Raw genomic sequence first — 14,375 nt, forward strand, 5'->3', positions numbered from 1 at the left:
TGCACCATTTACCTTCCAAAGGGAAACATGGTATCATTGGCCTAAAATAAAAATTTCCCTTGAAAAGAGTGAAATACCCAGCAGTATTCAGGGCTCACTCCTGTGTTTGCACTCATGGATCATTCCTGATGGGGGACCATATGGAGTGCCGGGCTTTGAATCCAGGTTGGCCATCTGGAAGGCAAATGACCAATCACTGTACTATCTAGGGCCTTAAAGAAGTCTTTCTTATTGTCCCTAAAAATATTCACTGCCATTGTCATAATCAAATTATCTAATCATTGTATTATTATTTGTTATATTTACCCTGGGTAGATTATGAAGAGAGAGGCGTGGGGGGGGGGGGGGTCACAGGTAGCAGTGCATAAGGATAAATTCTGACTTTGCTCCGGGTACATTTCTGGTAATGTGCAAGGACCATCTGCAGTGTCGGGATTTTTTTTTTGGAAGGAAACAACATGTGAAAGTTATATTTTACAGTTCAGTAGTAACTTCAGTCCATAAAATAATTTAAAAATGGATATTAAGTGCGAAAAGGACCTGAAAAATGATGACTATTATTATACACATTATTGTTATTATTTCCTTATTATTTTAATCTTCTTTTTCAGTGATATAAAGCTATTATGGCCTATATCTCACATTTTTTTTATTTATTTATTGAATCACTGTGGGAAAGGTTACAAAGCTTTCAGGTTTAGGTCTCATTCATGGAAATATCAAACACATTTCCCTTTACCAATACTTACTTTTTACCATGAAGAACCCCAATAAAACTCCACCCCCCCACCCCTCCCAGTCCCTGTGAGGCAGATAAATTCTAGTTAACACTCTATCTGCTTTGATTAGATTCACTGTTTCAATAAAAGATTCACCACTATTATTTAGAGTTTACCCCCCCCCCCCCAAATCAGACATGCTGAAAAAGCATTGTGAAGTGATTTGCTTTCTACAGCTGGGTTCAAGAATTAAATGTTGGTTTTGGATTTCTGCTATTTTACCTATTGACTCTGGAAGTATCTCTACTGAAAGTCAGATAGTTAAGAAATTGGTTTCTGTGTTCTGGAGTCGTGGCCGTGCTGGAGAGCCGCTCGTGGGGGGCAACTGGTGGCCTTGGTAGGGCGTGAAGGGCGGACCGAAACGCCCCCCTTCCCATGAGGTTTTAGTCGCCCCCACACCCCTGGCTCATACTTGCTGTCCACAAGGCTCCCATGCGGCCGCCATCTTTCTTTCCAGAGAGGAGAGGGTGAATGGGGCAACACCATTTCCCCTCCGGACAGACATGATGGCCTGGATTAACGCATAGTCCATTCACTTTTCTGCTCCAAGCTGCTGGGTTCTGCATTAAGTCCTTGTGCTTCTGGGTCTGTGGCCGTGCTGGAGAGCCGCTCGTGGGGGGCAACTGGTGACCTCGGTAGGGCGTGAAGGATGGACCGGAACGCTCCCCTTCCCATGAGGTTTTAGTCGCCCCCACATCCCCGGCTCATACCTGCTGTCCACAAGGCTCCCATGCGGCCGCCATCCTTCTTTCCAGAGAAGAGAGGGCGAATGGGGCAACACCCTTTCCCCTCCGGGCAGACATGATGGCCTGGATTAACGCACAGTCCATTCACTTTTCTGCTCCAAGCTGCTGGGTTCTGCATTAAGTCCTTGTGTTTCTGGGGCTGTGGCCGTGCTCCAAACTTAACTCTGATTTTCAGGGAGAAAGGTTGGGTGGTTTACTTCCCATTGATCACTTTGTATATAGAGAGATGTCGTGTGGCTGCGTAAGCGGCTGCGCGGTTTTGAAAAAAAGTCCTAGTTCCCGCATACTCAAGCTGTGCTTGTAGAGGCTTCTGGTCACCGGGGTTCCATCTGGGGGAGGTGGGATGCGGTACCTACCCCATCTGGGACTTCCCAGTGATCTCGGCTCTTTTTGGAACCTGTTTTTTTTTTTTCCCTCCGGGATCTGTGGTTCCCGCCCTCCATGGGGTCCTTCTCTTTGGCTGTATGTTGTAAAGATGGCGCTGGGCGGCGGGCTGTGGGCGTGACTTCCGGAATCAGAGGTTATCTGGGAGCTGTAGTCCCGGCAGATTTGAGAAAAAGTCCTAGTTCCCGCATACTCGAGCTGTGCTTGTAGAGGCTTCTGGTCATCGGGGTTCCATCTGGGGGAGGCGGGATGCGGTACCTATCCCATCTGGGACTTCCCGGTGATCTCGGCTCTTTTTGGAACCTGTTTTTTTTTTCTCCGGGATCTGTGGTTCCCGCCCTCCATGTGGTCCTTCTCTTTGGCTGTGTGTTGTAAAGATGGCCGCAGTGTCGGGATTTAAACTAGGATAGATTCCCTGCAAGGCTGTTCGCCTTTTCCCTATACATTTCAATGTCCCAAAACAGTTTTTGAGGGAAGGAAAATTAGACCACACCCAATAGTTTTCAAGGACTACTCCTGGCTCTGTGCTCATGGGTGCATATGCAGTGCCAGGAATCTGAACCACATTCATGGCTAACACAAGGAATAAGCAAGAAAAGTACCTTATATAACCTTTGAATTCTTGTTTATTTTGGGGTCACACTCAGAGGTGCTCAGAGGCTACTTACTCATTATGAGGTCAGAGGAGCATGTGTGGTGCCACAGTAAATTATAGGTTCTATATTCATCTAGGTCTGTTATGCTCATGACCAAGACTCAAAAATTCAGCACATTAAGATGATTTTGTTTCTCCCATAAAAATAACAATATTGAAGGCTAAGAGATATGTATTCCCTTAGCACGCTATAGTCTCCTAAACACCACCAAGGTAATTATTCCCAAGCACAGAGCACAGACAATCATCTGGCCAATACGAGGTGAGGTTCCCAATCTACAGAAAACAATCTAAAAAAAAAAACAGATATAAAGATGTACTCCTGACATAGAATATTATAAATCAATGATAAACCAACAAAAGTTTTAATTAAAACAAATAAAACCCAACAAAAACCACTTCTTATTTCTTATTCCGGTCTTACCTACGGTTGCATTTCTCTGTTGCCCTCTTTTAAGAAAAGGCTTAGTCAGAGCTGTTCATACAGTTTGCAATTCCTCTGTTTCCATTGTATCTTAAATATACTCTAGCAGAGCTTTCCAATTTTCAACCACTCCATGGAAGTTGTTCTAGTCACTAATGGTGCCCATGTAACTAAATGTAAAAGTTAATTTCCAGCAGCATTTCGAAGGTACTTGTCAATTACTTGATACTTTGCCAGCAGTACGGGCATGATGATTCAGCACTTACTCTGACAAAACAGTATTGCTTGCTTGGTTCCCACTGCTCAGAGCCCACCAAAACTATACCTAGAAGTGCTCAGAGAGACATGCAGTGCCAAATATTGAATGTGGGACCTTATGCATACCAGATATTTTCATCTCACTTTAGTTAGCTCCCTGACCCTCAATTATAATTCCTTATCTAGATATCATCAATCAGTATCAGGGACGGAATACATCAATCTTTTTTCCTTGAAACATTTACCTCACTTGACTTTAATGACTGCACACACTTTTCATGTACTTCTCATCATTCCAGCTGCTTCTTTACAGTATCCTTTTCAGGTTCTTCCACTTAGACCAGAAATAAATGAGTTGAGATAATATTTGTTAGAATGATTGTACTATGTTGGCAGTAAATATTATGTTACAGAATGAAAAGCAGCCCATAAAATAACCAAATTTTAAGAGGTATTTTAATTAGAAGTGGTTCTATTCAAGTAAAGTAATAATATGTTATGATCAGAACTTTCTGACTAATGAATTTATTTAAGGAACTGATAGCCAGATCTGATTCAAATTTATCCTTCCCTTTCACACATACAAGTATTGGGATACTTAAAGACTAGTGTTGACTATAATCATCAAGAAAGGAAATGGAAACTATAACAACCTGGATTAAATGTACTGTTTTCCTTTGATATTTTACACTATTAACTGTCACTGCTTGGTAGATAGTAAATAATCACTTAATATAACTACTACATATCACTACATGATCTTATCCATAATTGGTCAACTAATTGTCTTACCTCATGACTAACTGAAAAATCTTTCCTCAATGAAAATATAGCCTCAATTGTTTCATTAAATTTTATTAGACAAAATTCTGTCCCAACACTCTGACCTTTGTTTTATGCTTTAACATTTACAAAGTAATCAAAGAGCTATATTGAGATACAACTTAATGATTTTATAATCCAAGAATAATTAGGAAAATAAATTGATTTTCTACTTTCCTTTATGTCTCTAAACGTTAATTTCAACACAGACTGATCAACATAGACCCTGATGACAGCAATAGATATTATAAAACAGTAACTTAAATTGTGGTCACAGGGTTCCTGGGTTTCTCCATAATTCTGTCTAGAGATCTATAAAACACCCTTTTCTTACCTAAGATGTTTGTGTGAGGCCCAATTTTCTTCACACCATTGTAACCAAATTGCATAGCATCAGATCTTTAAGAGAAACATATACAATTATTAAGCCAGCATAAAGAAAATATATAAATGGTTAATATGTCTCTGTTGAAAGAATCAATTTGGAAAATATTTTAATTTTCATAAAATATTATCTAGGTAATATATAATTATCTTATAACTACTAATGCAAAGAGCTAAAGTTTAAAATTTTTCTCATTTTCAATATTTAGTAGTATATATAACTTTGAAAAATGTCTACATAAATAATGTTAATATTACTTGATATACATTTCTCAAAGTCAGGGAAGACCAACTAAATCATCATATTTTAGTTTAGTTTTATTTTGTTTTTTTTGGGGGAAGGAGCACACCAGATACTGCTTTGAGGTTACTCAGGAATCCCTTCTGGAAGTGTTTGGAGGGCCATATGGGATGCTGAGGATCAAACTGAGTCAGTCATATGCAAGGCAAGTGCCCTATTAGCTGTTCTGTCTCCTAGCTCCCCAAACTAAATCTTAACCTCGAGGGGTGACAATTTCTTTTCTTTTGGTTTTTTTTTTTGTTTTTTTTTGGGGGGGGGGCATACTTACAGTCAACTCGTGACTCTAAGCTCAGGTATCTTCCATGCAGACTTAGGGGCTTATGGAGTGACAGGGATCGAACCCAGTCCACATTGCATAAGTGCCTTATACTATCACTCCAGTTCCACAAACTGATTTTGTTAGTGTTATAGTAGGGTGATTTTTACGTATCTTCCTGTTATAAAAGGCTACCAAAAACTTATTGCTCATAAATTCTGAAAAACTTAAGTATGAAAAACAAAAACTTAAGGTTCTCCTTTCTATTTGATTATTTTAGTGTGTATATTTTCTGTTATTTTTCTATAAACATTAACGCAGACACACAATTACATCGCTATTTTTGTATAGCTGAGAAAACACTGAATTTGTTATTTTGCAACATGTCTTTTTTATATGACACTCTTCTGTACATATCTTTGCACATTTTAAGAACCACCTCATTTGTTCATAGTTACCAAGGCAGAAATTTTCTAAATCTCAGATTTCTGCCATTTACCAGACCATTTAAATGCTTCAACAGCAGTTTTGGATGTTACCAGTTTTGATCACTTGATAACTTGATCTCCCATTATTCATCGAATTACTCGAGCAGGTGCCAGTAACGTTTCCATTCATCCCTGTTGCGTGCTAGCGTAGCCCAATGGCATCTGTTCATTTTAGGAATATGCAGAGCTTCAAACCGATCATTCAGGGTCTTAACAAAGAAGTCTGACCATCTTGTAGGTGGGCGTCCACGCGATCTTTTGACGTCCCGTGGAATCCAGTCAGTAATGTCTCTAGTCCAGCGGTTGTCTGTAAACCTCATTACGTGTCCAGCCCATCTGATTTTTGATGCCTTGGCAAATGAGACAGCGTCCCTGATTCTTGAGCATTGTCGGAGATCAGAACTCCGGATTCTATCTCTCATTTGAGTGAATCGTGATATTCCAAGCATAGCTCTTTTGATGCCTCTTTGAGAGACCCGAATAGCGTTCTCTTCCTGTTTTCGTAGGGTCCAGGTCTCTGAGGCATATGTTAATGCAGGAAGAACAGTGGAATCAAAGAGATGTGCTTGTAGTTGGAGGTTCTTTGTCCTCTTAGTTATTTCTTCAACGCCCTTGAAGGCATTCCAAGCCACTCTCTTCCTCCTGCGCAACTCAGGTGCCAGGTCATTCATAATGTTGATTTCTCGACCTAGGTATATATAACTGTTGCATTCAGAGATGGTGGTTCCGCTGAGAGTGAATGGATCTCATAAACATTGTCTTCGTAAAATTCAGCTGTAGTCTGACCTTTCCACACTCACGGTCGAAGTCGGTCAGCATTTGTGCCACTTGGCTGATGTTTGGTGTTATTAGAACAATGTCATCAGCAAAGCGGAGGTGGTGTAGTTGCCGACCATCTATCTTCACTTCCATTCTTTCCCATTCCAGTCGTCGCATGATGTTCTCGAGGGTGGCACTGTTACCAGTTTTAGGTATTAAAAAAATCTTGATATTCTTTTTTTAAATTTTTATTGAATCACTGTGAGATAGTTACAAGCTTTCATACTTGGGTTACAATCACACAATGACCAAACACCCATCACTCCACCAGTGCACATTCCCCACCACCAATATCCCTGGTATATCCTCCTTTCCCACCCTCCCCCTGACTGCATGGCAGACAATATTCCTAATACTCTCTCTCTACTTTTGGGCATTATGGGTTGCAATACAGACACTGAGAAGGCTATCATGTATGGTCCTTTATCTACTTTCAGCACACATCTCTCATCCCAACCGGTTCCTCAAGCCATCATTTTCTTAGTGATCCCTTCTCTATTCCAGCTGTCTTCTCCCCTTTGCTCATGAGGCAGGCTTCCAGCTATGGAGAAATCTTCCTGCCCTGTGTATCTACTATCCTTAGGTGTCAGCCTCATGTTATGCTGTTTTATACTCCACAAATGAGTGCAGTCCTTCTAAGCATTCCTCAGGAAGGAGGAGCAAGGCCACATAAGTAACCTAACCTCACAGTTTAAGAGCTTGGAGAATTGCCAACAAAAGGAGCTAAATCTTGGTATTCAATAGTATTTTTAAACAATTAAAATGAAAGAAAATATTATATCATACATAGCACTGTCCTCCCGTTGTTCATCAATTTGCTCGAGCAGGCACCAGTAACACCTCCATTGTGAGACTTGTTGTTACTGTTTTGGCATGACATGCGGGCGGGATACATACTCTCAGTAGCTTGCTGTTCGCTCTGAGAGGGAATGAAATCGAACCCAGATTGGCCACGTGCATGGCAAACGCCCTACTCACTGTGCTATCACTCCAGACCATGTCATACGTAAGTAAAGCTAATTCAAACAAGGCTCAGAAAAGGAAAATGCAAATAATGCTTTTCTGATTAGTGGTTTTAAAAAATAATTTTTCTCATGGCAAGACTCTTAAGATGATATCTATTCTCTTAACAAAATTTAAGTATTCAATACATTTTTACTGACTCTCAGTTATAATATTTAATAATAGCTCTCTAGAATTTATTTTAATCTTAACTTTATCTTGAATGAAACTTTTTAATAACCATGTTTATAAAGCACATAGTACAATGTATTGAAAGAAGATAGGCACCATGATAGTTAATCTATTCCCTTCAATGTATTTTATTTGTAAAAAAATTTTCAGATAATTATTTTTCTAGAAGAATTGGTCTTCTGTTGGAAGGTTACCACTGGGGAAATAAAGTTGAGGGGTGGGGAAGCAAACACCATGGTGGAGAGTGTAGTGCTGGAATTATTTATGTAAGAAACCCTATCATTTACATGATTGTAAACCATGGTGCCTAAATTTTTTTTAAGAACATAACCAATATACATGAAAGTTGAAACATCAGGGTTAAGTAAGCAAATGTTTTGATTTTATTTGCATTTTTTGTTTTCTTTTCACATTTTAAGCCATTTCTGGCGCTATTCAGTGTTTACACCTGGGGATACTCAGGGATCACATGTGGTCATCTAGGGATCAAACCAGGTCAGACTCATTCAAGGCAACTGACTTTCCCTCTGTACTGCCTCTCTGATTTTCTTAATTATACACTATTATTATATTAAAAATATAATTAATTTGACTTTTTGTGGTCTTCTAGCAATTCAAAATAAATATATGTGATGCTAGAGCAATCGCACAACAGGTAAAATGCTTGCCTTGCATGCGGTTGACCCAATTTCCATCTCTGGCACCCCATAAGGTCCTCTAATCTGATACGATTGATACCTGAGTGCAGAGCCAGGAGTAATCCCTGATCGCGAATGGGTGTGGCCCAAAACCCAACAAAAATGTATGTGAGTAACTAGCATAGAGAAGTTAGTTACTACAAGACTAAATATTTATATCCTGAACATGTAGTAAATTAATGTGCCTTGTCAACATATAAACTAGAAACTAGAGATAGGCTGGAATCTGCTTCAAGCAGATTGCTGATTTGGTCAAATTTACACATGTTTTACCTTGTAATTTTTAACATTTCTTACAGGAAGACTGAACAGAAGTTCATGATGTCAGATAATGAAATCACTGTATTTAGAGCATTTGGTCATTGCTAAAAAATACACAGTTTTTAGGTGAACAAATGGTGGTTATAAGAGATGACAGATTAATCTCAGTATTATAATTTTGAAACACGGTTCCATATATTGCAATAAACTCACCAAACTAAATTAATGAATATGGAGAATTAATGGCTCTATTTCTTATGTCTTTCTCTGGATGAAGTATTGTTTTAAATTATAACAAAAAACCCAATGAGCATTTAGCATCCAACCCTGTTAATTTAATCATTTATAGCTTTGATACATACAATTCATTACCTCCTATTCATTGCTAGATTGGAGAACAGTGAAATATTAGTTATTTTCACCCCAAAAGTATTAATGTGAGATTTGATGAAGCAATCATTTTTACAATATAATGATAAAATTTAATTTAAAAAATATCCCAGAGTTAAAAATAATCAAACTGGGGGTATGGTGCCGCCAGCAGGTCAGTCTGTGCCTGTGAGACAAGGGCATCAGCAGCCTGATGGCACCGTCAGACGTTCAGATACCCCTAAATTAGTGCTGTGCCTTCGGCCAGACCCCAAAAACTTGGGACAAAGTTTACCAAGAAAGTAAATTGCCAAAAGTTAGGTATGTGGGAAACACACCCACAAACCATCTCCGGCTCAGCTATATAATTGGGGGCAAGGCCTCTCTGGTTCCTGATCGAACTGGTTAACAGTCATGATCCCAGAGACTCAGAAACGAATCTCGGATCCCAAAGGCTTTTGGCAGAAATGCGTTCTGTTCCTACAGTAGGTTACTGGCGCTGGGCCAATCCAGGTGGGAATAGGTTTCGTGCTTAGCCTGTTCCCCTGGTGGCCCAGTGACCACCATCTTCCAGAGGCCACAGGACAGTCAGGTTTGAGCCTACAGTGATGAGACACACAGGGCCTCACCAAATGGGGGTGGAACTGGCCCTTTCCTCCTCATCACAATGAGACCCCCCAGTCGCCACCTACAAATGGCCTCTCTGGCTCCTGATCAAGCAGGTTAACGGCCATGATCCCAGAGACTCAGAAACAAATCTCAAAACCCAGCGGCTTTTGGCAGAAATGCATCTGGACCGCATACAAGGTGGCCGCCGCCTCAGAGCTTATTGGAAAGCCAGATATGAGCCGATGGTGACAGGGCAACTGCAGTCTCATGGGAAGGGGGATTATACTGGCTCATCCTTGACACCCTACGGAAGTCACAAGTTGCCCCCCACTAGTGGCTCTCCAGCATGGCCAAGGCTCCAGAGGCAAAAGGACTTAATCCAGAAACCGGCAACTTGTGGCAGAAAAGTGAATAGACCATGCGTTAAACTATGGCACCATGCCTCCCGAGAGGGAAAGCATATTGCTCCCTTCTGCCTCCCCGCCCCCCCACCCCCACCCTGGCAGCAAGGTGGCCACTGCCTCAGAGCTTATTGGAAAGCCAGGTATGAGCTGGTGGTAACAGGGCAAATGCAGTTTCATGGGAAGGGGGATGGTACCAGCTCGTCCTTCACGCCCTACCGAGGTCACGAGTTGCCCCCCATGAGCGGGTCTCCGGCATGGCCATGGCTCCAGAGGCAAAAGAACTTAATCCAGAGCCTGGAAGCTTGCAGCAGAAAAGTGAATGGATCATGCGTTAAACTATGGCGCCATACCTCCCCAGGAGAGAAAGGGTGTTGCTCCCTTCCACCTTCTTCACCCCCAGCAGCAAGGTGACCGCCACCTCAGAGCTTATAGGAAAGCCAGGTATGAACCGGCAGTTACGGGGCAACTGCAGTCTCATGGGAAGGCGGACGATACTGGCTCTTCCTTCACGTCCTACTGAGGTCACGACTTGCCCCCCACGAGCAGCTCTTTGGCACGGCCATGGTTCCAGAGGCAAAAGAACTTAGTCTAGAGCCCAACACTTGCGGCAGAAAAGTGAATGAACCAAGCATTAAACTTCAGCACCATGCCTCCCCAGCAGGGAAAGGGTGTTGCTCCCTTCAGTCCCTTTTCCCCCCGGCAGCATGGTGGCTGCCGCCTCAGAGCTTACAGGAAAGCTAGGTATGAGCTGGTGGTGACAGGGCAACTGCAGTCTCATGGGACGAGGGGTGGTATCGGCTCGTCCTTCACGCCCTACCGAGGTCACGAGTTGCCCCCCACAAGCGGCTTTCTGGCACATCCATAACACCAGATGCACAGAAACCAATCTCGTAATGATCTGGCTCTTTGCAGAAATCCAAAATCATTATATGACATTATATGATTCTCATACCAGCTTAGAAAACAAAGTACTTCACAATGCCTTTACAGCAATTCTGATTGTTGGGGGGGGGGAATTCTAAACAATAATGATGCATCTTTTGTCAAAATAATGAATGTAATCAATGTAGAGAAGAGTTAAGTAAAAATCATCTGCCTCACAGGCATTGGGAGGGGTGGGAGGGGGCTATATTGTAGTTCTTGGTGGTGAAAGATGAGTACTGGTGAAGGGAAAGGTGTTTGATCATTGTATGACCGAGACTTAAACATTAAAGTTTTGTAACTTTTCCCACAGTGATTCAATAAATAAATATAAGAATAAAAAAGGAAAATTATTTTAAAAAGTAAGGTGGAATTCATGCCCAATTCAATCAGCTAATCAGTGGCTGAATAAATAGCAGTGCTCCTACATAAAAAAAAGAAAAAGAATCAAACTAAGTATACAAATTCTCAGTTTAACATCAAAATGTGATTGAACAATAAGGTAAACATAATTTATTTTCTAAATTGAATGGGTAAATTAAATCAGCCAAGCGGCACAAATGCTGGCCGACTTTGACCGTGAGTGTGGAAAGGTAGGACTACAGCTGAATCTTACGAAGACAATGTTTATGAGAAACAACCTCGTTCCTGACGCCCCATTCGCTCTCAATAGAACGACCATGTCCGAATGCAACAGCTATGTGTACCTAGGTCGAGAGGTCAACATGACAAATGACCTGGCACCCGAGCTGCGCAGGAGGAAGAGAGCGGCTTGGAACGCCTTCAAGAACGTCGAAGAAATAGCTAAGAGGACGAAGAACTTCCGGCTCCGGGCACATCTCTTTGATTCCACTGTTCTTCCTGCATTAACATATGCCTCAGAGACCTGGGCCCTACGCAAACAAGATGAGAACACCATTCAGGTCTCCCAAAGAAGAATAGAAAGAGCTATGCTTGGAATATCACGTTTCACTCAATTGAGAGAACGAATCCGGAGTTCTGACATCCGTCGACGATCAAGGATCAGGGATGCTGTCTCATTTGCCAAGGTGTCGAAAATCAGATGGGCTGGTCACGTAATGAGATTTAAAGACGACCACTGGACTAGAGCTGTTACTGATTGGATTCCACGGGATGTCAAGAGACCGCGTGGCCGCTCACCTACCAGATGGTCAGACTTCTTCGTCAAGATCATGAACGATCGGTTTGAGGCCCTTCATGTTCCCGGAGCGAACAGATGCCATTGGGCTACACTAGCACGCGACAGGGACAAATGGAGACGTTACTGGCGCCCGCTCGAGCAAATCGACGACTAACGGGAAGTTAAGTGATTAAGTGATTAAGTGAAATTGAATGGGATTTTCACAAAAAACACACAGTAATTTAAGTTGATTAATTTCATAAGTCTGACCCTGGAATCCTTGAGGAATTATTTAAGTGGTATAGCAATCCATATGTCGCACTGTGAAAGGTATAATCATAACAGACAATACTGAGCTTTTATGTGCCTGATTGAGAATATATATATAGATAAATCCTTAATTTTTTATGGAAGATAGGGCACAGTCAATACTGCCTAGGACTTATTTCGTCTCTGTGCTCAGAGGTCATTCTGGTGGTACACAGGGACCCTATGTGGTGCCAGGAATCAAACCAGGGTTTTCACATGCAAGGCACCACTTAAGGCTTTTTACGAACCCCCTTGATTCTTATATGATAACTCTATGTGGGAGTTACTATTACCATCTCTTGTTACAAAAAATAAAATTCCTGAAGGCTTTGTTCAGTGACAACTACAAACACAACATAATGCTTAGGAAAATTATCCATTATTACATGACCTGAACAATATTTATTTATTCCTCAACTTACCTGCTACTAAAATAAAATAAAAATGTAGGGGAGGGAAAGTAGAATAAACTGAGAATGTGTCAGACTATATATACATATATATAAAAATTAACTGAAGAACTATTTGTGGTAGCAAATGCCTTGCATATCTAATATATATATATATATCAATTCCCCATATGTATAAGAACACTGAGTCCTGAAGATTTCTTTAGCATCCAACAAGAGCAATATTTTATGAATTCGATATGTTTGAGATCATTACTCCAAGTAACAGTTAAAACTAAAACAAAAATAAATGGTATTGTCATAATGGTCCCTTCTCTATCCTAACTGCCCTCTCCCCCACACTTGAAGCAAACTTACAAACATGGACTCGTCATTCTGGCCCTTGTTTCTACTGTCCTTGGGTATTTGTCTCTTACATTGGTGGTGGGAAATGCATACAGATGAAGGAATGGGTGCTGGAACATTGTATCACTGAAACCCATTCAAGAACAACTTTGTTACTGTGTATCTGTAAGTGATTCAATAAAAAGGTAGTGGTTAGGGTAAAATATATAACTGAATAAATTATATTAGGTGGATAAAATTAAGTAATAATGTATGGTGCTCTAAACTTAATACATTATTAGTGGTGGAAAGTGGACACTCTGGTGGAGGGTGTGGTGTTTGAATGTTTTATGCATGAAACCCTACATTAAAGGTTTTATAATCCAAGGATTCTAAACTGAAATTTTAAAAATTAATACAAATAAATATTATATAACACAAAAAGTAAAATAAAGAAAATTTAGCAATATTGAGACCAGAAGCCATTATTTTACACGTTTTAGGTATTTCACTATATTTTATGATGTATATAATTATGTAAACAGTTAATTAAATTCATAAGTAATAAAATATCTTTTAGAGTCAAGACTTGTTTTGGAGTTTCTTTCTTTGTATCGGTCTTGGGGCCACACCCAGCGATGCCCAGTGGTTACTCCTGACTCTGTGCTCAAGAATTTCTACTGGTGGACTCTGCGAACCATATGAAATGCCAGGGATCAAACCTTGTGCTAGCTATACACCAGGCAAATGTCCTACCACTGTCTTATACTCCAGCCCCAAAGACTTTCTTGTTTTAAATGTGAAAGTGATTATACATGAAAAACTTTAGAGCTCTATTTAAATAAAGACACAAATATATGGAGAAATATTGTGTTTTACAGATTTAAATAATGGATATTACTAAAATTATCATTTTATAAAGAAGAAACCGGTATTACAATAATAGCTGGAAATGATCATGCTAGTAAAGAACTAAGTGCTAAAAGTAGGGAAAGGGATATTCTTGATAACCTTTCAGTATCAATATTGCAAACCATAATGCCCAAAAGCAGAGAGAGAGAGAGAGAGAGAGAGAGAGAGAGAGAGAGAGAGAGAGAAGAAAAGTGCCTGTCATAGATGCAGGCAGAGGTGGGGGTGATGAGAGGTAACCTGGGGACATTGTAGGGGGAAATGTACACTGGTGGAGAGATGGATGCTGGAATATTTTATGACTGAAATCAAATGATGAACAGCTTTGTAAGGTTCTATCTCACAGTTTTCAACAAAAAAGTTTAAAAGTATCATTTTACTGAGATTTTTCATTCCCAAAGCATGATACAAATTAATTACATTATCTATCAAAACTCTATGGCATTTATGAAGAACATAGAAAATCTACAAGCAAATTTGCGTGGAACCCCAAAGCCCCATAATAATCAA

The sequence above is a fragment of the Sorex fumeus genome, unplaced genomic scaffold, assembly GCF_029834395.1.
Source record: "Sorex fumeus unplaced genomic scaffold, SorFum_2.1 ptg000050l, whole genome shotgun sequence".
In the NCBI taxonomy this organism is placed as follows: Eukaryota; Metazoa; Chordata; class Mammalia; order Eulipotyphla; family Soricidae; genus Sorex; species Sorex fumeus.